General features: G+C 38.0%; 1 protein-coding gene across 4 annotated transcripts in view; it reads left to right on the forward strand.

The window, feature by feature from the left end:
• Positions 1-26008, forward strand: part of UMAD1 (UBAP1-MVB12-associated (UMA) domain containing 1) — an 80010-nt gene that overhangs the window by 7663 nt on the left and 46339 nt on the right. The gene's annotated exons all lie outside the window — the stretch shown is intronic.

Raw genomic sequence — 26008 nt, forward strand, 5'->3', positions numbered from 1 at the left:
GACTGGCTTTTATTCAGATTCCTTCCTTTTCATTTTACCCCCAGACTTTTTGTATTAGAAACCAAGAAGTGCTTATGAATTTCTGGTCATGGTGTATGTAGATGCTCTGTCTCAGAACCTGACTCTTTAGTTTGATAAGAATTAAGCAGTTTAGGGTTTTCAAAGTCTTCTTCTTATTCAAAAACTAATCTGAAGTATACACACCTGTGAATTGGCTAAATTTGGAGCTTTGATCAAGCTCTTACAGTTTTGCAGCTGTAAGAGGTCAGCTTAAGTGTGCAGAAGAGAAAAAAAATTGCTGTTATGCTGAAACTGATCCTTTTCTTTTTTCTCTTTTGACAATTTGTTTTCCTCCTTGTGAATCTGTCATTATCAATATTCAGCTTCTGCTGCTCTGATTTGCTGACTCATTCTTATCAGGAATCTCACAGTGTTTCTCTGTTTAAGTGTTACTTCTTGAGCATTTTCAAGTCAGAGAAGCCCTTAGATTATTGAAGTCTAACAGTATGAGAGACCTTGGAACCCTTTCTGAGAACTTAGATTTCTGGCAAAAAGTTCTCTATTAAAACAAATCTGTTTCACATCTGTGACTGTGTTGTTATGCTTAATGGCTGCTTTCCACTAGATTTTATTCACCTGCAGCAGTTCTGATGGCTACATCAAGTCACTCCAGCATTTGCATTGTGGAAGGGTCAAAGGAGACACATCATCATCCCCAAAAAGTCTGGAGGCCATTTAGCATTTCAGTTTCTGTAATAGGCAGAATTCTGCACCCAAATGTTGCTATGTCCCGATTGTGCATTCAATTTAGCTTCATTCCTTTTTCTTGAAATGCTGTCAGTGACTATTTAAACTTTGTTTACATGAATTCACATAAAATTTATCTGTTAAATATAAATTTAAGAATGATCAATTTCATTTGAGTCTTCTCTTTTTTTTTTTATTTTTTGTTCAGACAGAAGTTAATTTTGCTGTCTGCAATGAAATGGAGTGCACTGGCAGAAGAGCTGCCATCAACCTTATCAGTGAAGCATATCACTGTCTTGCAAGACAAATGTAGTTGTACAATTATGGGTCAGAACTTGAGTAGATATCTATCTGGAAGGGGTGTTCTTGTCTAGGAACAGTGTCAGTGGGAAAAAAAAAAACCCAAACCACAACACTTAGCCATTCTGTTAGTTACTGTTTTGGTAATCAGCTGGAATGTTCTGAAGCTTTTCTAAACTGGTGTAAAATATTCTAGAAATCCAATAGTAAATATCTTTAACACATCTCAGTAGCAGATTTCTAGGACCATTAGTGTGAATATTACTGTAGGCAGTGAACGCTCTCGGAGGGAGTGAGAATTTAATTCCTGACATTTAAAGTTGGTTCTTAAACCTGGTCTTTCATTCAGAGCATATAAGAACAAAAAGCCTAGTTCACCAATCTACTGTGGACATGGGAAGAATCTTTCTGTATTGGTTGATATTTGAAAAAGTGAGAAGAAAATTCAGTGCTTTACTGAGAAAGCTCCATCACAGCTATTGCCGTGGCAAATCCTGAGAATGATCTTTCCTTTCCTTTCCTTTCCTTTCCTTTCCTTTCCTTTCCTTTCCTTTCCTTTCCTTTCCTTTCCTTTCCTTTCCTTTCCTTTCCTTTCCTTTCCTTTCCTTTCCTTTCCTTTCCTTTCCTTTCCTTTCCTTTCCTTTCCTTTCCTTTCCTTTCCTTTCCTTTCCTTTCCTTTCCTTTCCTTTCCTTTCCTTTCCTTTCCTTTCCTTTCCTTTCCTTTCCTTCTTTCCTTTTCATAACTTCTCCAAGTCTTGTTATAAATTGCTATATTTGAAATCCATCTTTTCCTTGTAAAGCATCAATGCATTTGGGAATTCAGTGTCTGACTAGAAAGGTGACTCATAAAAACAGCAGAATCAACAAAACCAACTTTGCAGCCTAGCAGCTGAAAGAAATTCTCTATTTTAGCTTTTGGGGTAAATATTGCATGTGTGGGAGTCAAGCAAAAATAATTCGTAATTCTCTCTCTACAAAATAAATATAAAATATCATTTCCTACCAGAGACTAAAACATTTTTATGTCTAACTACCAGTTCACTTATTTTCTGGGTACTCATCTCTTTACTGGTCATCTGATCTCTTCACAAAGCTGTAAAAATGGTGCTTGTTCTATAACAAGCAGAACTGTTACTCTGAAAAGGGAAAAGAGGCTTATGAAATAGGCATAACACATACAGTTGTTTTTGATGAGTGAATCAAATGCAGAAATATGGAAAAATGTTTCAGAGGCTTTCCTGATCATCACAAATTGTTTTTAATGTTAAAATTCTGAAAGCCAGAATTAAGAAAACAAGTAATTTGGAGTTAGCTTGGGAATCTTGGAGAGTAGTGGTTCTTTAGGAATTCCTCACGTTTTATGGCTTTCGTAATATAAAATTAATTCCAACCTACCATTCATTGCTAGCCTTAGAGAAAAATACAGTTTTAAGGCATTTTGGTTTGGCACACAACTAAAAATCTCCCAGCAGTTCTTAAAGATCCAAATGTCTTGTAGTCCTAATTTCAGTCTAAGATCAGGAACTGAAAAACTGAGACAGCAATGCTGCTTCCCATGTGTGTTTGGCAAGACAGTCAGAAACTCTGCAAAATCCCCATGGTGCTGATGGTGCAACTGGGGTGGGTGGTTTTTCCTTGAAGCAACTGAAAGATCATAGAATGGTTTGGGTTGGAAGGCACTTTTAAAGATCATTTAGTCCCATCCTGCCTCCATGGGCATGAACATCCTTCAAAAACCTTGTTGTCAAAGCTCTGTGCAGCCTGACTTGAACACGACTTTTCTGGGCAACCTATTCCAGCGTCTCATCACCCTCATCATTAAAAAAAATCATATAAATAACTAAAATCAATTAGAATATTGTTCTGTGAGTCCTCTTTCAAAAGGACTGAGAGAAGTTAGTTTTGGCTTTAGGTGTGGTTTAAGAGCCCGATGTGCAGGTCTGTTTACTTTTCCAGACAGAATTGCACAGTGAGCCAGAGGGAGGGAGCAGCAAATGCTGGTGGCTCCAGCAGGCAGGTGAGCCTGCAGCTCAGCAAGGGTGCCAAGGGCACAGGGGCTCAGGCACAGACCTCACTGAGGAGCAGGGCAGTGCCACACTCCCTGGACAAGGACACACAGCTCTGGGGACAGTGACTGGGGCCAGCTGAGACCTCGGTGCCAGACACTTCTGCAGGGATCAGACACATCTGAGGCCAGGCCAGGAAGTTGGGTCAGAGCATTGTGGTCACCCAGGTTCCCAGGCATCCTGCAGGCTGCTTTTGGCAGGGACCAGGGAATGAGGCTTCTCCCAGAGCTCTCTGCCTGGCCCTGATGGGTGTGCTCAGGCTGCATGGTGTCTGTGCTGGCCATGGGCACAGAGAGACAGAGCCCTGGCACTGGGAAGGGGCTGCTGAGACCCGTGCTGTGCTCAGGGCTGGACAGCCAGAGGGTTGTGTTGTCTCCCACTGTGTCTGCAGGCAGCACAGCTCTCTGAGGAACTCTTGATCTGGTCCTTTCACCATGCCTGAGTTCAAGGCTTTGTTTACTTTTGACTTGTGATTTAGAGGGAAATCTGTTCCATGGATTTAAGAGTTGTTGGGTTTTGTTTTGTTTTCTCTCAGGGATCTTTTGATGTTGGGTATTGAAATGGAGTAAATGGTTTGGAGAAGCAGCTCAGTTACAGGTGCTGACAAACCTGATTTTTAAACATATTTAACTTCTGTTTTCTTTCCTGAACCTAGGACAGATTTCACTTTCATTTTTTAACATGTAAATTAACATGGGCTGTCATTTCAGAGCTCTGCTCTCAGCTTCAGGAGCAGACCTCTTAAACAAGTGGTAGGGAGTATTGATACTTACACAGAGCACTTAAGTGTCACCTAAAGGTTGTTTTCTGAGATTGAGAAATTTTGTAATGAAGTTTTTCAATGAGGAAGTACCTAAGGAAAAGTGAACAGGCACAGGACTCTCATCAGAGTAGAGTGATTGTCACAGACACAGGGAGGCTGTGGCCATGGTAAGAAAGTTTGGCAGGAATTTTGTACTAAATATACACTTCTGCACTGTGAACCTCCATTCTTCCTACTGGGCTTTCCTAGAGCTATCTAGGACAGCCATCTCGAATTTATGAGCAATTTTTGGTTTAATGCTTATTTGTTAATATTTATCCCTAATGGAGTAAGCATGATTTTTGCCTGTCAAGTTTCCTGTCAATAGAAAATAGTCACAGACATAAAGAAATTAAGGGTTTTGAAACTCTTCCAAATAAATAGAATGATCTGTGATATTTAAATGAGTCTTGGATTTGTTCAATTAATCAGTGTCCCTTCTGTTTCAATGATGATGTCTGAAGAGAGGAAACTCTACAGAGCAAATGTGTTCAGCCTTGCACCAGCATCTAAAATGTCATAGGAAAGGAGGTGGGAACTACTGTTTTTCATTCTCTGAGATGAAATACAGAATGAGGCAAATATTTCTTCCATATTAAAAATACAGAAAGCAACTGGTACTAATACCAGTTGACAGGTAAAAAATTTGGGAACTTTTTGTGAGAAGTGAGATGTTGTTGCTTTCATTATTACAGCCTGCTATGATAATGTCAGGAACATAATGGGCTGCAAAAAGAATACACAGGGAGTTTGATAAATTATGGTGGATGATAACAGGTATTCTTATCTTAAAATTTTTGTGGTCGGGTATGACTTACTCTTTTAAGTTAATCTCAGCAAGGCATTTGATCTTTGGCTTATTTCAAATGAGGTACTTGCACCTTCCTGTGATGTATTCAGTATCTATATTGTTGAGTTAAATCAGTATTATAATTCCTTCTTAGGGGATCATCCTCATCTGTAGGCAGGAGTATCCTCACTCCTCTGTGAACCTAGGAAAAGTATGATTTGCATCCAGATGAAAGCTTCCCTTTGTCTACTGACCTTATATTGCAGAAGGACATCCTTAACAAATGGGAACTCTCCTGTACTGAAGATACCAAAAAGTATAATAAGCCCAAGTCAGCTTTTAGTTTTGGAAATCTAGATTGTTTTACCAAAGAACAATTTTATGAATACTTGTTCCTCTCCAAATTGCAGTTTCTGTTTTGCCATGAATTTACTCTGCATGCAGGTAGTTTTTTGGAGTACTTTGGATAAAGTGCATATTTGAATTAAGTGACACCCCCAGTGTTGCCCAACGTGGAAAAAGGCCTTACAATTGGATCCTTACAGTTTCCATATTGATTTTAGTAGTAGAGATCTCTACATATATTTTGTAAGAACCCCTTAAATGTTTGCCTCTGAGAGAAATGTATATATGTATAAATTTTCTGGAGTGAATCTGTTATTAAATGGAAATTTAATATATTTATACTCCTGAAACAAAGGAGTACCCCCATACTAGTTCATTACTGCAAATCAACTACTTTTTCTGCTTTCTTCCCTCTGCATACACACCTCAAAGATTAAATGCATCAAGAGATTTGTAAAATCTTAGTGTTACTGCTGCTGTTTGTTTTCCAGGAGTTAGTAGTAATGTGTAGTAAGTCCCTGTAAATGTCTACTTTGCTTTTTCATTAATATTTAAGGAACTTTTGAGTGGTGTTAGTAAGGAAGGTTGGGCTGCAGTGTTTTAAAATATACTGTTACATTAAAGAAATGTACAAGGCATTGTGCCAGTTGGAAAAAAGCAGTGTCTCCATGTCCTTTCATTTTCTGCATCAATGGGCTTACATTACCTACTTTTTATGTAACAGGAAGCACTTGTGTAGTTACTTCCAACCTTATAGTTTTTGAATAACCAAGCTACTGGTTTTTTATGGGTTTTGAGGTTAAAATACTTAATACTAACTTTATAGTAATCTGAGATTTGGGGATATCTGTTAATACTTTAATCTAAAGAATATTTTATACGGGTAAGTGAACTCTTTTGATGCCCAGTAGGAAGTTACAGTATTTGAAGTGACCTCTTTCCTGAAGTGCTGCTTTATGGTTTTTTTACTTAAAAACCACGGTAGTTCATCTGGGCATTGAATTTTGCAGCCAGAGTTGATTGAAGAGGGAGGAGGAATTCAGAAGAAACAGTCCTCTCCTGTTACCGTTCCTTAGTCGCATAAGGAGGTAATGTCTCCACTTCATTCAGTGATGAAGTCAAACGAATCTCTTTGGGACTAATTTTGCACAAAAACAACCTGCACTTTTCAGTGGTGCCGCTAGATGGGGATTTCCCTCGGATTCAGGGCTCCCAGGGCTTTGCTCTCCCCCTTTCACACACAAAAGTGCAGTAGTAGTAATTATCAGTGCACCATTTGATTAGACTGTAGGTTTTCAAGAGATTTATAAAAAGCTTTTTAAAGCCTAATATCAAATCTATAATGACATTCCAACCTAATAAAAACAATGAAGCTTGAAATGTTGACAGCATGTATCTAGATGTTGGCTTGTAATTCGTTCCAAACAGATCTGTTGAGGCCCATGTGGGACCTAAATAACACAAAGAAGTAAATTTGCATATTTTACAGCAGGGGGAAAAAACAGAATGCAAAAACATGAATAATTAGGAGCACAAGCTTCATGCTATATTAATACTGTTGAAAAGCATGTGTTGATTGTATTCTGAAAGCCAGTAGTGATTTGGTTGAGTGAACTCAGTCAGCATCTCTTATGCAGATTAAAGGATCTGGGTTACAGAACAACTGAAATTCATTGTTTTGCTGTATAAGGAGGTATATTTCTTAAAGGAAATGCTTTTTTTCCTCTTGGATTCTATGCAGCAGAAGGAGCCTTTCTCTTTAATGCATCATCAAAGAATGTTTTTGTTCACAAATGACTGTGTATTTCTTAATTTATTTGTACACCTCTAGATTTTAAAAACAGTTCTCTCAGCCACAAATCAGAGGTTAGTATATTTAGCACTTTAGTATACGTGACCTACTTACTTTTGATTCCACATAATTTCTCTTCCTTTTGCTTTCTAGGGCTTGAGCCCCTGGAACATACTTATGATGCTTTCATGCTATAAATTTATTATTTTTAAATTTGCAGCAAATGCCCTTCTCAAAATATTAGCATACAGGCCAGTTTTAAATCTGAATATTGTGAATGGTTGTGTTGGCTTCTGTTGATTGTAACATAAATGTGTAGCATACTTTTTATGAAAGAAAAGGTTATTTATGTAAAAATGGTAAATAGTATCAAAAGTGATTTATTGTTTGTTTTGGCTGAGTATTGTCTTGGCCCCTTAACTCACAACTATCTTAAAAATTTACCTGGTTTTGACCATGGACTCAAGGGAAAAGAAAAGAAAGAAGATGAAGGCTTCTTGTTTGACTTGTTTTAATGCTGGCAAGAAAGAATTATATGCTGCTGTAGCAAGCAGCTTTATTTTGGGACTTGAAGAGACAAAAATGCACAGAACCAAACACTTGCATTCTGTCTAGTAAGCACACCTTCTTAATTTGCATAACCAAAGGAAGAAAATGGTAAAATGTAGCTGTCTTTTTAGAAGTTGATGTAATTGTAAGAGGTTAAAGAGGCATCTGGCAAAAGGTTGTTTTGAGGTCACACATGCATCTGGCAGTTTGCTGCCAGTCCTCTAAGAAAATATTGGTTGGGGTTGCATTCCTGTTTTTCATATTAACTGCCTTCAGACTTGATGTATAATAGTCACTTTCTACAATCCAGGTCTCCAAAGTGCTCCTCAGAGGTTTAAAATCAGAGTCCTACTGATTTTAATTTTTGCAAATACTGATGGAAGCAGAATATGCTTAAGTAAGAAAATCCTTTTTTTGCTAGAAATTTTTTTCTGAGAAAAGATGAAGACTTTTTTGGACATGCCTGGTCTACAATGATGTGTTTACATAGCTAAGATTGTAGTCTTTAACCTTTCTTCTAGTAGGGTGATCACTTTTGACACCTGGCTTCTGACAGTTTTTACTCCCATATGTAGAAGATCACTCTCTAGTAGCAGCGCCATAGTCTATTGGCCTATATAGCATTCTTTCAGCAATTTGAAGTTGAAATACACAAAAGGAAAATAGCTATTGCCTATTGTAAAACAGAGTAAAACCAGTAAAATATAGTGTAAAAGTATGGATTTTCAAATGCTGGTTGTAAACTTTGTTTCCCAGAACATGCTGGTCATTAAATCCCTTTTAGAATTAAAAGTTTCTTTGCTTTGTAATGCAAAGAAAATAGTTCAGGGTATGAGAACATATTTTTAGGCCAAGTCTGATTTTCCTATGTACAGTGGACTCACAGCTACAGCTAACTGAAAAACAGGAGGTGAAAAATGTGTTGCAGGGGCACAAGTTGATGTTCTGGCAAGTGGTAAATTCAGGATGAAGTCCCTCTTTCAGCAATTTACAGCATACTTACATGATCATTCCTTGCAAAGAGGGCCCTAGTCATTAGCTCATGCAATCTCTGCCTGTCTGGTTGGAGTAATTCATACTTCTACAGATGTTAATCAGTGTTCATTTTCTCAGAAGGAAATGTAATGTTGAACTGATTTTACACACACCCCTCGCTATCTCTGGCAAATAAATGTTTTTGTAATTTTTTTTTTCAGTGGAAGAAGAAAAATTAAAATTACTTTCCCAAAGATAGACTGTCTTTATTATTTTTAATTAGATATTATAAAGAAACTCAAGAAAGTTTTGTTCTGTGTTTCACAAGTGCTTCAAATCAGTCATATCATAGGCCTCAAGGTGAAATAGTAACATAAGTGTAAGGCTTTTCCTTAAAAATGAAAGGTGGCTTGTCATCTTGGCCAGAAAGATGTGGGTGTTTTAGCTGCTCCTTCTTGGTATACTAGTTGAGTACATTTTCAGTACATTTCAGGAAAAATGAATTAAAGGATATAGGGAACTTACCCATTCAGTTATTTTGCATTTCAGTGCTACTTCATCTGTTTTTGCCCTAACACATCTTTGGAGGTTACCAAAAATATAATGTGCTTTCTGATGTCTGCTCACAGAGCTGAATGATCTTCAGCTTTTACATAGTGCTTTCCTCCACAAATGAGGCTTGCTGTGGACAACAATGACATTTACTCTCTTCCTTCAGTCAAAAAGAAGCATTTGCACACAACATTGACCATGGCTTGCTGGGGAAATTATGCACTAATCATTATGTTCTGACACGATCATTTAACTTTGTGCTTTTTATATCTTTTAGGAAATCTCCACTAATTTTAGTAAATTAGTGCTATTTCCATTGTCATGGGGATATCCTACATGACAATAAAAAATAAGGAAGACCACAACTACCTCCTAGAACTAGTGGGCTGATTCATTTGTGCAGTTTGTTTATCTGTTAGCACACCCCCTGCTGTTAGTAGTTACCCATCTACACTACAGGATATAATCCCAGCCTTAATTCTGTACATTGTTTCCTCAATTTACACATGGTTATTTGCTATAAAAACTGTGTATATGGCAAAAATTATAATGGACAGAAAATACTTCAAAAGCTTAAGTTGATTTAACTCAGAATATTGGTACAGTGTGTTTCTCTCTCTTCTCTCTCTTTCCTCTTCCCAGCAGTTGACATAAATGTGGACTTCAAATTCATTCAGCAGATAAATACAATCTCTTCATTTCCTTCTTGTTTTTGCCAGGGTGGCTAGGTGAAGTTAGGGGAACATGGGTTAGGTGGATATGGATTTGGTATTTTCTCTGTAAGAATACAAGTACAAACTGTAGGGAAATCTCACAGTTGGAAGTATTGAGTTGTCAGTGGTAAGGCTCATTTGTTTTGGTGCTTTGGTTTCTTGTGGCATTTTTTGTGGGTTTTGTTTGTCTTTTTCTTTCAGTTACCCCCAGATTAAAGATTATGTTTTTGAGCATATAACTGCCATGTGCAATACACGTTTTTTTCAGTTACATTGGGCAAGTTTCCTCAAAATGATCCAAAGTCACAGACCTTTCCAGGAACAAAACAAAGCAAACCAGAAAAGATTCTTGCTGTTAGAGTGTATAATTTAAAGTATCTTTTTGCTGAGATCTGTCTGGAGCAGCAGTATACTGCAGTTGTTCAGGATTTAAACTCACAATTGTCGTACTCCCAGGTGAATAAGGGAGAGCAACAATTCAAAACCCATAATATTAATTTTTGTCCTTATTGCAGTTAGTTTGAAACTTCAGGGTTTTTTGAGAGGGATGGAATGGAACTGGCTATTTCTTTGCCATTTTATTTTTCAATGGGAACCTGATTCTTTCTGAATTATTTCACCCATAGGTCTTGCAGAAGGGCAGGACTACAGAAAATTCGCTTTACAAAAACATTAGAAAAGCTAGTGGAGCAGAAAGCATTCAATATTATCTTTAAAAGATTCTTATTAAATACACATGCACCCTTCATTAGGAGGCAAACTCGTGGAGAGGATTTTTTTGGTTGGAACTGTTTTCTTTTACTAACCCACAAGTTATGTCAACATTCTTATAAAAAGATGCATGAAGAGCTTTCATTAGGTCTAAATACTGACTCCAGTTGAATATAACCTCCAGTTGGATATACCAGCTCTTATGAACATTTACTTCTACTTTCCCACTGAGCAACCCATAGGTGAGACCCAGTAAAGAACAAGTAGCAGTTTTCAATTCATGTACTATGTTTTTAAAAAATAGGAAAGAGTGAACCAAGAAGTAGAATTAAGCATCTCTGAAATTTAGTTTACAAAATCTGTTTAGAGCATATTTGCCTAAAATGACCTACTGGCAAAAAGCAGAGACCAGCAATAAGCATGAATGCTTGGTATGCTCCAGAGTTGAAGAATCAAGGCACCATGCATCACACTGCAACAATACCTCAAGCACGTCTGTCCACTTGACTCAAGACCAAAAGCTGAAGTTACAGCATGTTCTTCTTTGTTGAAATATGTTTGGTGTGTATTTGTGCTTATTCAAGCATTCATCTGAGAAGCAGGAGACCTCAGCTCGAGCTCTGCATAGGCTGAGTGCGGTCAGATGCACATCATCCAGCATCAAGGTCTAAAAGTCCAGTGAGAGGACTCCCAGTGTTTATACTGTTTTCAGAGTGGGTCTACTTCAATAATGCAAGACGCAGGAGCTTCTCTGATACTGCATGAGTCATTGAACTTAAGTGGCCTGTGAGTACGAAAATGGGAATATTGATCTCTGCTCCCTGGCCCATGTGTGTGGTGCTTTTTTTATTTCTTAAAATGAAATTACTAAAGCTTTTAAAAAAAACTTTCAGCATAAAGAGACATAATGTGGTGCCAGCTTCTAGGGATCAGGCTCAGATTTGTTCTGATTTGTTTTACTGCTGTCCCAGGCAACCTTTCCTTTTTGGCTGAACCAGGTCCAGCTTCCAAAGAAAGGGGAGAAAGGTTCCCAAGGCAATTAAAGTGTAGCTGACAGAGAGAGCTCCCTGTGGCAGCCAGGAGTTTGGATATCATCAGACTACAGGGACCAGATTTCAGGTCCATTGTTTCTTGAGTAGGCTGGTTTAGAGGGTGAGGGTAAAAGCAGTATCTGCTCTTCCCTGGAAATTAAAACAAGAGGAATGTGCCCATCATGTCTGAAACATGCAGTGGGAAATGTGAGGGGACACATGAGTTAAGCTGCTTCCCAATCAGATCCTGGACACTGGTGCAGAAGTGACAGCTACTGAGTTTAGGTTCCTAATGCATTTTGTGGCTTTTAGGACAGCTGCTGTCTTAGATTATTGTTTCAAGTATTCCTTTGTAGGCTTCCTACCACTTCTAATCTTGTTGATAGCAAAATATGCATACTGTGTGAAGATAATGAGTTGTGCTTTGTTATAATACGCTTTTCATTTAAAGTAGCATTAACAGCAGTCAAATTCTATACATGCAACTCCTTGCTATTACACTACCTTTTTAGGAGTATCAAGAAACTTGTAAAACAAAGAAGGGAGCAAAATAATTGAGCATCATACTTGTGGGTGATATTCAACTTGTGACAGCCATGAATGCATTCATTAGCTGTCAAAATTTGATTTTCAAAAGCCCTATTTTGTTGCTGGACAGTGTGTGCAGGCACAGCTGTTTGGCGGAAGAGGGTGCATTTTGTTTGTGCATATTCTTTCTGCTGGCTTTGTGACCCAGTGGGCAGGGGCTCCCAGCCCTCCTGGGGGGCTGACAGTGCTGGCTGGTAAAAGAAATGGAATCTTGTTCTGTGCAAAATAATAGTATCATAGGATATGCTGAGTTGGAAGAGAGCCACAAAGATCAAGTCCAACTCCTCGTCCTGCAGAGAGTTGCACCATGTGCCTGAGAGCGTTGTCCAAACACTTCTTGAACTGTATAAGCCATGGTGCTGTGACCACTTCCCTGGGGAGCCTGTTCCAGAGCCCAGCCACCCTCTGGGTGAAAAACCTTTGTCTAATATCCAACCTAAAGCACCCCTATCACAAGTTCAGACCATTCCCTCCAGTTCTGTCACTGGTCACCCAGGGAAGAGATCAGGATCTGTCCCTTCTTTTCCCCTCATGAGGAAGTTGGAACTGCAATGAGGTTTCCCCTCAGTCTCCTCTTCTTCAGACTGAGCAGACCAAGTGACCTCAGCCACTGCTCTTATGGCTTCCCCTCAAGGCCCTTCACCATCTTTGCTGCCCTCCTTTGGGCACTCTCTATCAGCTTAATGTCTTTTTTATATTGTGGCACCCAAAGCTGCACACATTATTCAAGGTGAAGCCGCCCCAGCTCAGAGCAGAGCAGGACAATCGCCTCCCTTGCCTGGCTGGTGATGCTGGGCCTGATGTCCCCAGGACAAGGGTGGCCCTCCTGGCTGCCAGGGCACTGCTGACTCATATTTAACCTTCTGTCAACCAGGACTCCCAGGTCACTTTCTGTGGTACTGCTCTCCAGCCTCTCATTCCCCAGTCTGTCTGTACATCCAGGGTTGCCCCATCCCAGGTGCAGAATCTGGCACTTCCCCTTGTTAAACTTCATACAGTTGGTGATTGCCCTGTTCTCTAATTTGTTGAGGTCTCTCTGCAGGGCCTCCCTGCCTTTGAGGGGTTAACAGCTCCTCCCAGTTTTGTATTATCTGCAAACTTGCTGAGTATCCTTTCAAGTCTTGTGTCCAGGTCTTCAATAAAGACGTTGAAGAGCACAGGGCCAAGGATGGACCCTGCAGAACCCCACTAGTGACAGGTCACCAGTCTGATGTCACCCCGTTCACTGTAACCCTTTGTGCCAGCCCCTGAGCCAGCTGTTCATACATTGCATGATGTGTTAATCCAGCTTAATGCTGGACATTTTCTCCAGAAGGATCCTGTGGAGACAGTATTGAGAGCTTTTCTGAAATCCAAAAAGTTACATCAACTGGCTTCCCTTCCCTGATCATCTAGGTAAAGTAAAACTTTATAGTAAAAAAAGTAAAACTATAGTGCAGTAAAAGCTGTCCAGCACATTCTGATTTCAAGTTTGATTATAAGAAGTCATTAAGAACTTCAGATTAAAAGTTCTTAAAATTTTACTCACTTGGATATTGCTTTTTTGAGGTTTTTAAACCTGTAACACTCAGTACTGCTGTGGAAGTTGGTCTAAATTTGTTCAGGGCCATAGTCCAATAGTGTTTGTCTTGTCTTTATCCTTATATTCCTGAGCTAATTTGTCTTGCAATGTTTGGGTTTTTTTGCAGTCTTCTATTTTAACACAGAAAGGCAATACTTTTTTTTCTACTTTTCTTTAAAGACTCCCCTCCCCCTCAATTTCTCATTATATCTTTTACTGGTTGAGCAGTACAGGCTCATACCTGCTTAATGTCAGCAGGTATCTTTCAGCTGCACACCTTGCATACTGACCTTTGTAACAGATACTCTTGAGCAAGAAATGTTTTCTTTTCTATTTGATGAATCAGATGTAAATCGAAGGATGTCTGTGTTATTGTTTTGTTTTCTTATTTCAGAAGGTGTTATATCTGTAAGTGGTCTTGTCTACTACTTCCTTTGTCTCTTTTTTCCTGACCTTTCCCTTGGGTCCACTGAAACTTCTGAATCCTTTGGGTTTATATTTCTTTAAGTCTTCAGCACATTCCTGGCAGCATAAGCCATCTGTTTGCTTACATTCTGTAGCTAAAGTCAATGAACTTCTTGTGCAGGGAATGAATTATGAAGTTAAGACATTTCTGGTGAGAACATGTCTAGGCACTTTTGATCTTGACTCTGGAGATCCGGCTTAACGCGGGGTACAAATGAACAAACTCTAAGAGGCTCTTGTTTTAAACCTTCTAGTTCCATTCTACTCCTGCTATTTCCATTCTACTACTGATGACTTTCCTCATGTAGACCCCATGTTACCTTTACCAACTGGAGAGTGACCAACCCTTAATCTTGTTATCTGTCTGTGTGACTTTAAGTGGTGTAAGTGCTCTGACATGATACCTGCAGTGTTAAGGACCAGCTGATTGATGTAGTGTTTCAGGAGTCCAGTCTATTCTGCCCTTTTGAGAGGACTGAGCCATGTAGTACACTGACATGCTGCAAGCAGATGGTGATGGCTGATGTACTGTGAGGATATTCTTTGACTTTTGCTTTGTGTCTGGTAGGCTTTTTATTACAGTGAAACCACCCAAAAGAACAGAACCCGTGTTGAAAAAAACTGACGGTTGCTGAGTTCAGGATTTTAAGTGCATTATTTAAGATAACTAAATAGATAAATGCTATATAAACTGCCTCCAGAAATCATCTGAAGGTCAGAACAAAATGTTATAAAATGTCCTCGTCCTTCTTCTTTCTTTCAAAACAGCAGCTTCCAACTAGAACTGATATTCTGAATTATAAATTGAATGATGTGTATGAAACCTAGTTATGAAGTACAACATGCAGGTAAACAGGATAAGTAATGTGACCTTACTTGCTTTAGAAACATGCTGAAATGCTAGTCAAGCAGAAGCAGAAATCCCCTGAAGTGTATTTACTTTGGCCATTTGTTAAAATCCTGTCTTTAGATATTCCTTACTTCTGACATATTTATTATCAAAAGACAGAAGATTTTCAGCTTGTGCACTTGATGGACAAAGAGGTATCCAAGAGCTTTCTATATTCTTAGACTCCCCATACTCTAGTAAAAAGTTATTTTAGCTCTTAAATAAAAACATCTTATTTGTACACGTCACTGCAGACCCCAAGGATAACCATCTAAGAGATGCAGTGAAGCAGCTCAGGGACAGTTTGTAGATTGCCATTAAACCTTTAGGATGAGTTTACTTGGAGCTGTGTCTGTGGCCCCAGGAACAGTTTGTAGATTCCCATTAAGGCTTTAGGATGAGTTTACTTGGGGCTGTGTCTGTGGCCTTCCTACTTTTTCAAGGTGGATTTATGTATTATGTTATTTTTGTTGGTAAACCTGAGGTTTCCTTACTGGTGAGCATAATTCACGCTACAGTCAGGGTGGAAGTGTTTGGATGTTTTGGATGTAAATTTTTGTAGATAGATCAAATAAATACAGTTTGAAGGAAGAGCACTGCAGATGGGTAGGCTTTGTTATATTTTACCTTATTGTGAACTGAATGTCTGGTTACCATTTTTCCCCCTGTAAGTTCCATCTGTATTTTAGCATGGGAGGGTCATGTTGTCTTTTCCCCCCCTGCTTACACAATGGAGCAGACACACTAGACAGTGGTAGTGACTCTTACAGAACACTACTAAAACTTTACTGCATCTACACCACCTGCTTCTGAACAAAATATTTCTAGCAATCCATATGTATGTTCTTTTCTATTACCACTTAATTGCTTTCTGAACAGTGAACTGAAAGAAGAGCTTCAATTAAAATAAGTGTGTGCAGCGGAAATAAATTTGGTGTAATATTAAAGGGGAGAAGATTCAAAGATAAATGTGGAGTTAATAAATGAAGTGGAGCTCCACAGTTCTTGACCATCCCCTGTGATTTCTTCTAAGGGGAGGATTCTCAAGCAGTCAAATAACAGGAAAACGGTGAGAAAAAGACTGAATAACTGGTTTGGTCCCAAAGCACCATTTAACTCTTGTGTCCTGCTATTCTTCTTCAGTGAGAAAATACCAGGACAGAGTCAAGTGTGTCAGCATCTTCCATGATGATGCCCTCTTGACAAAGGGGAATTTCAGGATGTTAAACATTGTGTATTATGGAACCATTGCAACTAAATCTGCTGTTAATGGCTTAGAACATGAGAGGAAATGGGAGGGGCACCAAATATGTCTTTGATTTACCTTTGAGCTAACTGATTTCAGGTGGCCAGTCTAGTATGTCTGTCCATGTAATGTAGAGTGCCCTTTTGGCCTCAAAGGTAACAAATTTTAAAATGAAGAGGTAGACACACAGAAAAAGCATATCTTACCAAGACATGGTAGAAAATATTAGCTATCGCTGTTCAAAATTCAACTTCTGTTGTTCATAAGAGTTACATCTCATGGAAACCAATAGCTTTTGGCCAGTTTCCAGACACATGGGGAAAACTTTAGGTTATAATTATGCTTTACAGCTTCTTTTAATTAAAAAAAAAATAGAAACAACTTCATATTTACCATAATTTACTTGTGCCTAAGTGTTTTCATGAAAATAAATACTGTACCAATGTGAAAATTTGGTTCTTAAGAAAGTGAGCTTAATCTTCAGGAGTTCTTTTATGTGAATGCATTTCACAGAGATATATGATTATCTGTTCAAATTCTTGGTTTCAAGATTTGACCTCAGTAAAGTTTTCTTTCTCTTTGTAAACTGAAAGCAATGATAGTCTACTCAGGAGTATGTTTACCTGTTACTTTTTTCATTGAATGAAAGCTGAAAGTTGATGACATGTATTTTATGTGCAGCTGTCTGTGCATTTTCAATATAGGAGGAAATACAATCAGTTCAGCATGACTGGATTACTATAAATAGTGCTAGAAAATACCTTCATTTCCTCTCCACATTTATTTTTGTCATATGCCTTACTGACTGTAACACATAATGTAACCAAAAGTGGAGTGTTATATTTTTATTTTAAAAATGCAATGTTAAAACACAGAGTGGTGTCTGTATTTGAGAAACAGAACTGTAAAATAGAGCCCATCTTATGAAAACATTTTGTGCCTGTTTTGCTCTTTTTTTTTAGGGAGGTAAGGAATTTAATAATTGCAGATAATAGTGATGAAAGCAAGAATGCAATAAATTTTTGTGCTAAAACCATAAAAAGTTATTTTGGGAACTAAAAAGTACATTTCTGCATTAATAGGAAAAATTAAAGATTTCAGTCCTCAGTTTTGTCCTTCTAGTTGAAGCTAATTAGATAAAAATTATTTTACAGTAGTTCTAACATAATATTCTTTCTTAAAAGATTTCAGTCCTCAGTTTTGTCCTTCTAGTTGAAGCTAATTAGATAAAAATTATTTTACAGTAGTTCTAACATAATATTCTTTCTTAGTTGAAAAGTGGAAACTTTAAGGAGGGTGGTTATGCTTTCTATGTATCATCATCTGCTAAACTAGTGTGATTTGCTGGCTTTTAACTAGGTATCAAAATTATGCATTTTATTAGTCAGATAAGTGCAGGCTGCAATAACCCACCGTGCATAACATGCCTGAAAGGAAAAGCACCTCCAAAAGTACTCATTCCATTATGAGTAAACCCCATAGAGCCTGCTCTCCCATGGCTTTACTGCTCACTAGCCTTAGCCCTGCTCCCTTAGCCTCCTTCAGTCCCATCCCTTCTCCCACAAACCTCTCCTCTCATGGTTGGCAAGGACTGGCACTTCCAGGACTAGCTGGCCTGCTGGCCCAGCACACGGTGCCACCCCGGATAAACCTAATGCAGCACTTGCCTCTGGCTCTGATGGGTAGCAGCTGACTCCACAGGCTGCTCACAGCCCTCTAACCCTTGGCTGAGCTGATCAGGCTTAGCAGCTCTGGTTTTGGGACTTGGTTGAAGCTTAATTGACACAGGCCAATGATCACAAAAGTTATTAATGAATAACAAATGGAAACACATAGGCCATCCAACTAAAAAAGCCTTTAAAATAAAAAAAAAGTTTTAGTTGTGTACTGCTTGGTTTTATAAAGAGTAGTCAAGTCTATAATTGCCTCTGTGTTACTAAGAAAGTAACTTTCAGAGAGCTGCAAAAAGGTTACTTATGTGGAAAACTTTAGCACCAATTTTGTGGAAAACATTAGCACTGATTGTTCCCAGGGACTTGATTCTCAGTGTTCTACATGGCAAGTCGGTTTTCCATCATCTGTGCCTGTGCCAGGGGAAGATGACAAGCCATTTAGGCATATAAAAGCTGGATGTTAAGGGGTGTGCCTTCCTGTTATGAAGCTTGCTACAGTCCTGAAATTCAAAGTAGATGAGAATGCATGCAAGAGATTGAGAACAATGGAACAAGAGAGTAGGCACTGAAATAAATATGCTGGAATGTAGATTCATCAGGTTGACTTTCTGATGAAATAAAGCTGGGAACTTTGCTGTCCCTAAAATCATGTTATTAGGTGAGTTCTAAGCCTGTGACTAGTGAGCTTACTTGTATGAGTAGGAACAACTATAGTAAACCTATCTGAGAGCAGCCATATGTGAGAAGCTGACCTAAGAGTATGATGAACCAATGATGTTTCATGGATGTATCTTTCAAAAAAAAAAGAAAAGAAAGAACAAAACAAAACAAATACCCCAAGAACCAAAACCAAAATAAAAAACAAAAAACCCAACAAAAAAAAAACCAAAAAAACACCCAAAAAATCCCAAAACCAAAACACAGGAAAAAAACCAAACAGTTGTTTGCTTTTGCTTTTGTAAATATTTACACTAACTAGATACCTGAATGGTGTGATAGCTCAAATGGAGTCCCTTAAAGGAGGAAAGACAAGTATACAAGAAAAACCTTTAAAAAAGCCCTAAAACCAAACCAAAAAGCATGTTTTTTAAAAATCCTCTAAGCTATGAGCAGGATGCCACTGCATTGTTCCTGAGAACAGAAGTTCCCACTTAGGATTATAGTGAAGGTGATTGACAATAGATGGATGATGTGTGATGCATAGAGGAAAGAAGTCAAGTCTGCAGAGGTATTGCTTGATAGCTTCAGAGCCATCTAATTTTAAAGCCACGTGAAATCTAAAGAAAGTAGATCCCTTAGTCCAAGGGCATTGTTGGAGAAAATACTGACATAATGCTTTTATGTCATTATGCTTTTAAATATACAGATGCATTTTTCTACAATTAATTTAGTACTGTATCCCACAGTAAATTCAGGTTGGAGGAGGTTGGAAAATGTACTCCAATGCTAGCATGAAAAATGTCTGATTATCAGCAGACTCAGGTGAACTTAGAACACTTTGTAAGTCTGCAAAAAAACCCTGTTAGTCTCCAAAAAGAATATCCATCATGTGTATTTCTACTCCATGTGCGGACTCATCTTTTTTCTCCTTCCTTCCTGTTGAACAAGATAGCTTTCACTAAGAATTGCAAAGTCTCAATATGATTAAGTGGTTTTTAGAATGTGTAACAATTACATATACTTGACACTTTGAGATAAGGTGGTTAATATTTCCTACAGACAGTACCTTCAAATTTATTTTTAGTAAAATGTAAGTATTAAAAATTCCCAAGTGGTGAACAAAGCAGATGTCACCCTGGATGTTTACAGCGGCGAGTTTTAGCTTGTACCAACTGACTGGGAAGAAGACCTTCCTTTCAGTTTCTGTTCATAACTTGTGAGAATGAAACAGTGGAACTGGTTTGATATCAAAACAGTTCATCCATGTACTTTGCCTATATTGCTGTATTCCTTTCACTGTGTAAACTGTGCTAAATTTGGGGGACCTAGAAAATAATAGAATAGAATAGCTGAGTAAGGGCAGAGCAGATCCCAAACAATTGCCCATTTCCTGAAATCTTTGTACAGAATTTGGAGGCAAAGCAATTCAAGGAAATGCTCAGTATAAAAATGAGGGAGCTGCAATAATTTATGAGATGGATTGTGTTGAGTAGGTCTAGAAGATTGAGTGTAGGTCTGGCATTGAGAGCTTCTGTTGGCTCTGCTGACTGAAGCTTAATTTTAGTGTCAGTTGAGAAAAGGTTGATTGACTTGTCTTTCCCTTTGGTTTTGCACTTCAGTTGATACTGACATTTGGACAATGGTGAGAGTAGGCTGTCTGGAGTCTTTCAAGAATGTGAGAAAGTCTCTTAGGCATTCTGGGTCTCTACAATCTCATGTGTTACTGATCCAGATTGCACATGATAGGTTTCTAATAATTACAGATAGTCTTTCATACCTTGTTCCATTTCACCCTGTCTGAGTACAAAATGAGGTCTTGTTCTGCTTTCTATTGCACAGCAGGTAAGTAGAAGACATCTATGTATATAAATTAAAATAATTGTAGTTTTTAAGTATTCTGTGAGTTTTAGAGCGAGAGCTACACTTGCCTATTTGGCCACATGCTGGCCACTCTGGTGTCTCAGAACCCACTCTGAGTGGTCATGCTGGTTGTGCCTGCTGATGCATCTCAGGTGAGGATTTCCTAATAACTGGAAGACAAATGGAGTTGTGTTGGTATCCTAGAGGGTGAACTTCTAGGTGGAGCTGTTCTAGGTGGAGCAGTTTCCTCTCTGTGTGCACAGTCCACCAGAGAGAGATGAACACCAGAGCTGGCAGGAAGAGGAGTGATTTGTGCCAGCAGAGGTTTGCCTAGGCCTGCCTTTCGCACCTGAGAGTACAATACCATGTCAACACCTTTGTGTGTCTAAATCAAGACTGGAGTGGTGGGTGGCTTCTTGTACTCCGGAGTGGAGATCAAGGCCATCACTGTATTTTGAACTTTTTGCTGCTATACCATTGCCTTAGTAAAACCTTGTAGAAAAGAGAATGGTAGTGATATTCCTATGGGTTTTCTTAAACCTTTCTGCCTGGCTGGCCTTTGGATTTTGCGATTGACTTAACTTTAGGCACATCCTCAGTATGTCTGGTCTGTATGTATGAGTCCAGACAGATTCCCAGGTCATTTTGCCTGAATTTGGTAGGCTGTCTAGACATGGCACTTCTGCACTTTTTGATATGCACCAGTGTTGAGCTGTGCCTGAGCTGCTGAGCGGGCTGGGAGGCGAGGTTTGGTTGCCGTGCCGTGAGCGCCGCGGTAAATGGAGCTCCATTGTCTGGGCTGGCTCCTGCCAGCGCAGAGGGCTTGGCAGAGGAGCTTGTTTGTCAGCACGGAGCTATAGCGGCACATCCTCGGTCTCAAGGGCAAGTGTGTTACTCATTCCTGTCTGGAAACTGATTGATTTAAAAGACTCTTGAGATGAGGTGGTTCTTTAGGTTCAAGAGCCAAATAGAAGTGAAAAAAAAAATATTTTTGACTAGTGTCTGCTACAGATATTGTACTGTAACTTTCTGTACAGTGTCAGCCCAGTAAAATGTAACACAGAGAGGCTGTATTTCAACTAAGATCATATATCCTAAGTCTTTTGAGCATTCTAATGAAAAGGAAGTCCTATTAAATGCCTTTTTTGGGCATCAGTCTTGTTCCAAACCTGTTAGCTTAGCAAGTTTCCTTAAATGTCTTGTCAACTGCTATAGTTTTCTCAGAAACTAAGATTTTTAGTCGAGCCTTTTAATTGAAATTGGGAGTTTTCCTTAAAGTTTAGGATTTAATTCAGTTTTAAGAGTTCATCTTTCTTAAGTGGCACATGTCATGACAAACTTTCTTTCTTCAGTTATATATTCCATCTTTAGAATCTGAAAGCAGAATTGTATTTTTTGAGTGGTTTTTAAATTATTTTATTGCATCTTATAATTAATCAAATGATTAGAATACAGAATTTGATTTTTAGTAATCATATTTAACCATTTGTTCCTATGCATTAGTAAACAGAAGAAATGGGGGAAAACTACTTAGATGTAGACTCCAGCTCATTATAGATCTCTGCTTTAATGGCAGATCCTGCACATTATCCAAGCACACCTCAGTGTCTTGAACAGTAGAGTATCTGTGTGTCTTTCCCTGTTCTTATTTGCTTACCTGGAATCTTCTGGTTTTATATTAACAATGTCAACAGTTCAGGCCCAATCTTCAAATCTATAGATTGTCCAGAATAGAACAGAAATTAACATCTGATGATGTACAGACTTGCCAATGAAATAAATTGTTGATTTTTCTTTGAGGATACATTTAGCATTTCCTTAAAAAAAAATCACAGGTTTTATAGCTGAATATACTGGATATGGAAACTGCCTTGATTGAAAGAACTGGAAAAGACTGGGCTTCTCCTGCTGTATGATTCTTATATTGGGGTACAGCAATGCTCAGTTTAGACAGATGTGATCATGGTGTTCAAAATAGGAATATTTTGCCATAGATGCTGTCATGTTCTTTAAAATTTATTTTAACACTGTTAACATTAAGACTAAGTAATTTCCATTTTATCTTGGTCTAAAGGTGTTTCATATTAATAACTAACAGGAAAAAAAATCATGGTTAACGTGATTGTGTTAACATAGCACAGCAAAATTAGCCAGGTTGGCAGGGCTTGATGAAGAAGACTTATGAGAAGTTTTCCATTAACTGAAAAGTCTTGTAAATATCAACTTTAAAAATAAAATATTAAAGTTGAATACAACATGTTGAAAATAGTTGTCAGGTGTATTTACATTTGATTTTTGCCATGGCATTTCTGATCAGCTGCTGACTTTAGGAGAACCACTAAAATTGCAGATGTGGAATATTTTGAAATACTTACTTGGGGTTTGAAAGTTTTTTCTCAGTTTGCCCAAGAGATATGTTCTTTAACAAATAGCACGGATCTGCTCTAGTTTATCTGTAATTGTGAAATTTGGGTTTGCTAAATATATTGATTTTTTACTATTTATTTGACATCAAGGACCATGTTTATTAGTTTGGAAGGTGTGGGGGAATCCAGTCTCTCACTACCATTTGTTTCTCTCTTAGACTTACATCCCAATTAGTGAGTTTTATGTTTGTGGGTTTCTTCTATTATAAATTGATATGGTAAACCACGTTAGTTTTTATATCCTGTGATAGGTACGTTTAGCTAGCAAAGATCCCCATCCTTGATCTTTCTCTTTCACTTTTGTGTTCAGCTGCTCCTGAAAAACATACTAAAAATAAACTAACTTTACTGAGGTAGTTTGTTGACATTTATATTCAATGAGTCATTGTAGTGTGTTGCTATATGATTAAGATCTATTTTGCCTTTTAATCATACATCCATGTGGTATGCTGTTGAAAACAAGTAGCTGAATGTTGAAAATTCTGATTTCTGTCATAGCAATTTAATGATGTCCAAATCTCTGTAAAGTACTAAACTCAGTATCTGTCTGCTGTCTGAAGATACCAGTAGTCAGCTATAGTGCATTTTTATTGCAGTAGAAGTTCACCACTTATATTAGCAATAAAACAGATAGCTTAAGTGACCCAGTGCAGACTCCATAATAGACTAAACAGGAATTTGCGTGACAATAAGGGACACTTTAGGTACTTTATGAGAATAAGACATCTAGAATATAGACTTCAGCTACTTAATTTCAAGTGAAGCAAATGAGACACCTGTCATAAGACATGTGGGGTTTTTTTACTAAGATTTTTGTCCATGCAATGTCAAACTTTCTGTAAAAGGCTTGTAGGGCTGATAGAGAGGTTAAATAAAGAAAAATCAATATTTTCCAAATAGCATGTATGACAATTTAGATAAATTTATATATAGCATTTGATATTTTCTATGACATTTGCTGTCTTGCATGTTGTTTTGGGATAAGCTGGCAGATAGTTTTTTTCAGTCCATAGTTCTGTGGTTATCTATCTATATGTGCATCCTCTGGAAAGTGGCAGCCACATGCATTTCATGTGCCAACATTGCTGGTGTGGCTGCACACAAGTTGGATCTGGGAACTGATCAATTAATCAGGTACACACTGAGTGTCTGGCCTGAAGGTGATGATGCAGCCTGGCTGGGATGAGGTGCAGAGGGGATTTCAGCTGCAGCTTGCACTTAATGCTGGTTAAATTGATTGTGAAACCAGCCCTCAGGGTAAGCCTATAGACCATGTGTGTCCTTACTACATTTTTGTAAACAAACATGCAGTGAAGAAAATCCAGTGCTTCTTATAAAATAATTATTAGAGTTGTGTGAATTTTCACAGTACAAGTTGCTCTTTTTCACAAGTGTGAATCAGAAAACATGTGTGGGCAAAAATGTGAGGGAGAGTTGTTTTCAGTAGTAGTCCTTTTTCTGTAAACTGATCATTTTTAAAAAAAACATTTTAAAAGTAACTAGTGACATATTGTAGAATTAAGTGGACAACATACTTAAAATAAATGAAAAATCAGTTTAAGTTAGTGTATCATAGGCCGTATTGATTCCACTAATATGGTTATTCAGTACTTAGCTCTGTTATGTGGCTTGCTGCTCGTACTGAATTGCTTTGGTTTGGTATTACCCAGCTGTATGTGTCAGGTTAAACCAGTGAGGAGGTAGGGATCTCAGAATTTTCAGTAGGTGCAGAATTCTGTCCTGGCATGGGTTAAGGCAAATGTGAACCCTGGTTTCTTAGTAAGGAACATATTTTAAGCAGCTGCAAAATTCTTGGTAGGAAACCAGAAGTTTTTATTCCACAAAAAAATCATGTCAACTGAAATGTCCAGAGTCATTAATTTATGGTTCACTTTGTCAATTTATGGATGCTTAAGTAATGGTGGTTTTCCTGCAGTATCTTTTCTTGTTGGTTTTGTGGGGGCTTTTGTGTTGGTTTTTGCTTGTTTGTTTTGGTGTTTTGTTTTTGTTGTTCTTGGTTTTTTCTTTTGGTTTGGTTTTTTTGGGGGATTTTGCTTGTTTTGGTTTTGCTTTTTTGTTTTGTTTAGGTTTTTTGTTTTGTTTTGTTTATTAGTTCTTCTTTTAGTGTTCCAGTCAAGTGTCACCAAACTGGGTACATTCTTATCCTTCAGAACTGTTTTTCTTCCTATGTTGGTTAACTGTAAAGATTTCAAGCAGTTACAGTAAACAGCTTAAAACTGGGACAATACTTCTTCATAGTAAGTCTTGCAAAATTAGGGAGCTATATGTATGAAAATCATAATTAAAACTACCTGCTTCCTTGCACCATGCTACACCATCTCTCAAGGTAACCAAAAGTAGTGCAGGTATAGGATTTATGTACATTTCCATGTCTGCATGCAGCAGGGTTATCCCCATCTCAACTATAAGAGCTGCTGCTCTGTGGTACTAGTGGAGTGATTGAATTGCTTTTTAAATTTTCTGCATATAAAATTTACTGCATGAAGTCAGTTTTGGGCACATTTCTTCAAATCAGATCTTAATCATATATTTGTACTTTGCAGCTTTGTTTAGCATTACAAAAATGAAGCAGATTCTTAAGTGTCAATGAAGATGTATGTATAAATACACTTTTTTATGCATGGTAGTATACTTTTGTTTACAGTGACAGTAGGGATATTTTGAAGATGTAAAATAAATATTTTGGGATTCTTTTAAACTGAAAAATACTGTCTCACTTGTCTAGTTAGTTGATTGCAGCTTCCTGCTAAATGACAGATTGTTTCCAAATCTGTTTTTACCAAAAAGTTCTTTTAAACACAACAAAAATAATTTACTCCTTAAAACTGAAAAAGCAGATTTTTTTTTCTAGCTATTTGACACATATAGAATGTAGGGTTTTAATTGAACAATGTAAAGATTGGGGGTTTAATCTAGCCTTACATGTGAAATGTCAGCATTCACAAAGCTCTGATCAGAGAGCAGGGGACCAGGTGCATGGCAGATAGCATTTCTCACTTGTCACTGCTCACCAATCTAAAGAAACCATGCAGATACGGACGCTGTAGTTTTAATCTTGTGCAGACATGCCTTAAAAAACTGTATCAATTTGTCAAGAATGAAATCTCACTTTGAGAAATAGGTGTATGTTACAAGTCTGTAACCAGTTCCACTTTCAAGCAGTGTGCAAGTAGCAAATAAAGGAAGCTGCAGAATGAAAGAAAAATCACCTCCACTTTACTGAATAAACAATGTTCTCATAGAGCA

This window comes from Molothrus ater, chromosome 1, assembly GCF_012460135.2.
Source record: "Molothrus ater isolate BHLD 08-10-18 breed brown headed cowbird chromosome 1, BPBGC_Mater_1.1, whole genome shotgun sequence".
Taxonomy (NCBI): domain Eukaryota; kingdom Metazoa; phylum Chordata; class Aves; order Passeriformes; family Icteridae; genus Molothrus; species Molothrus ater.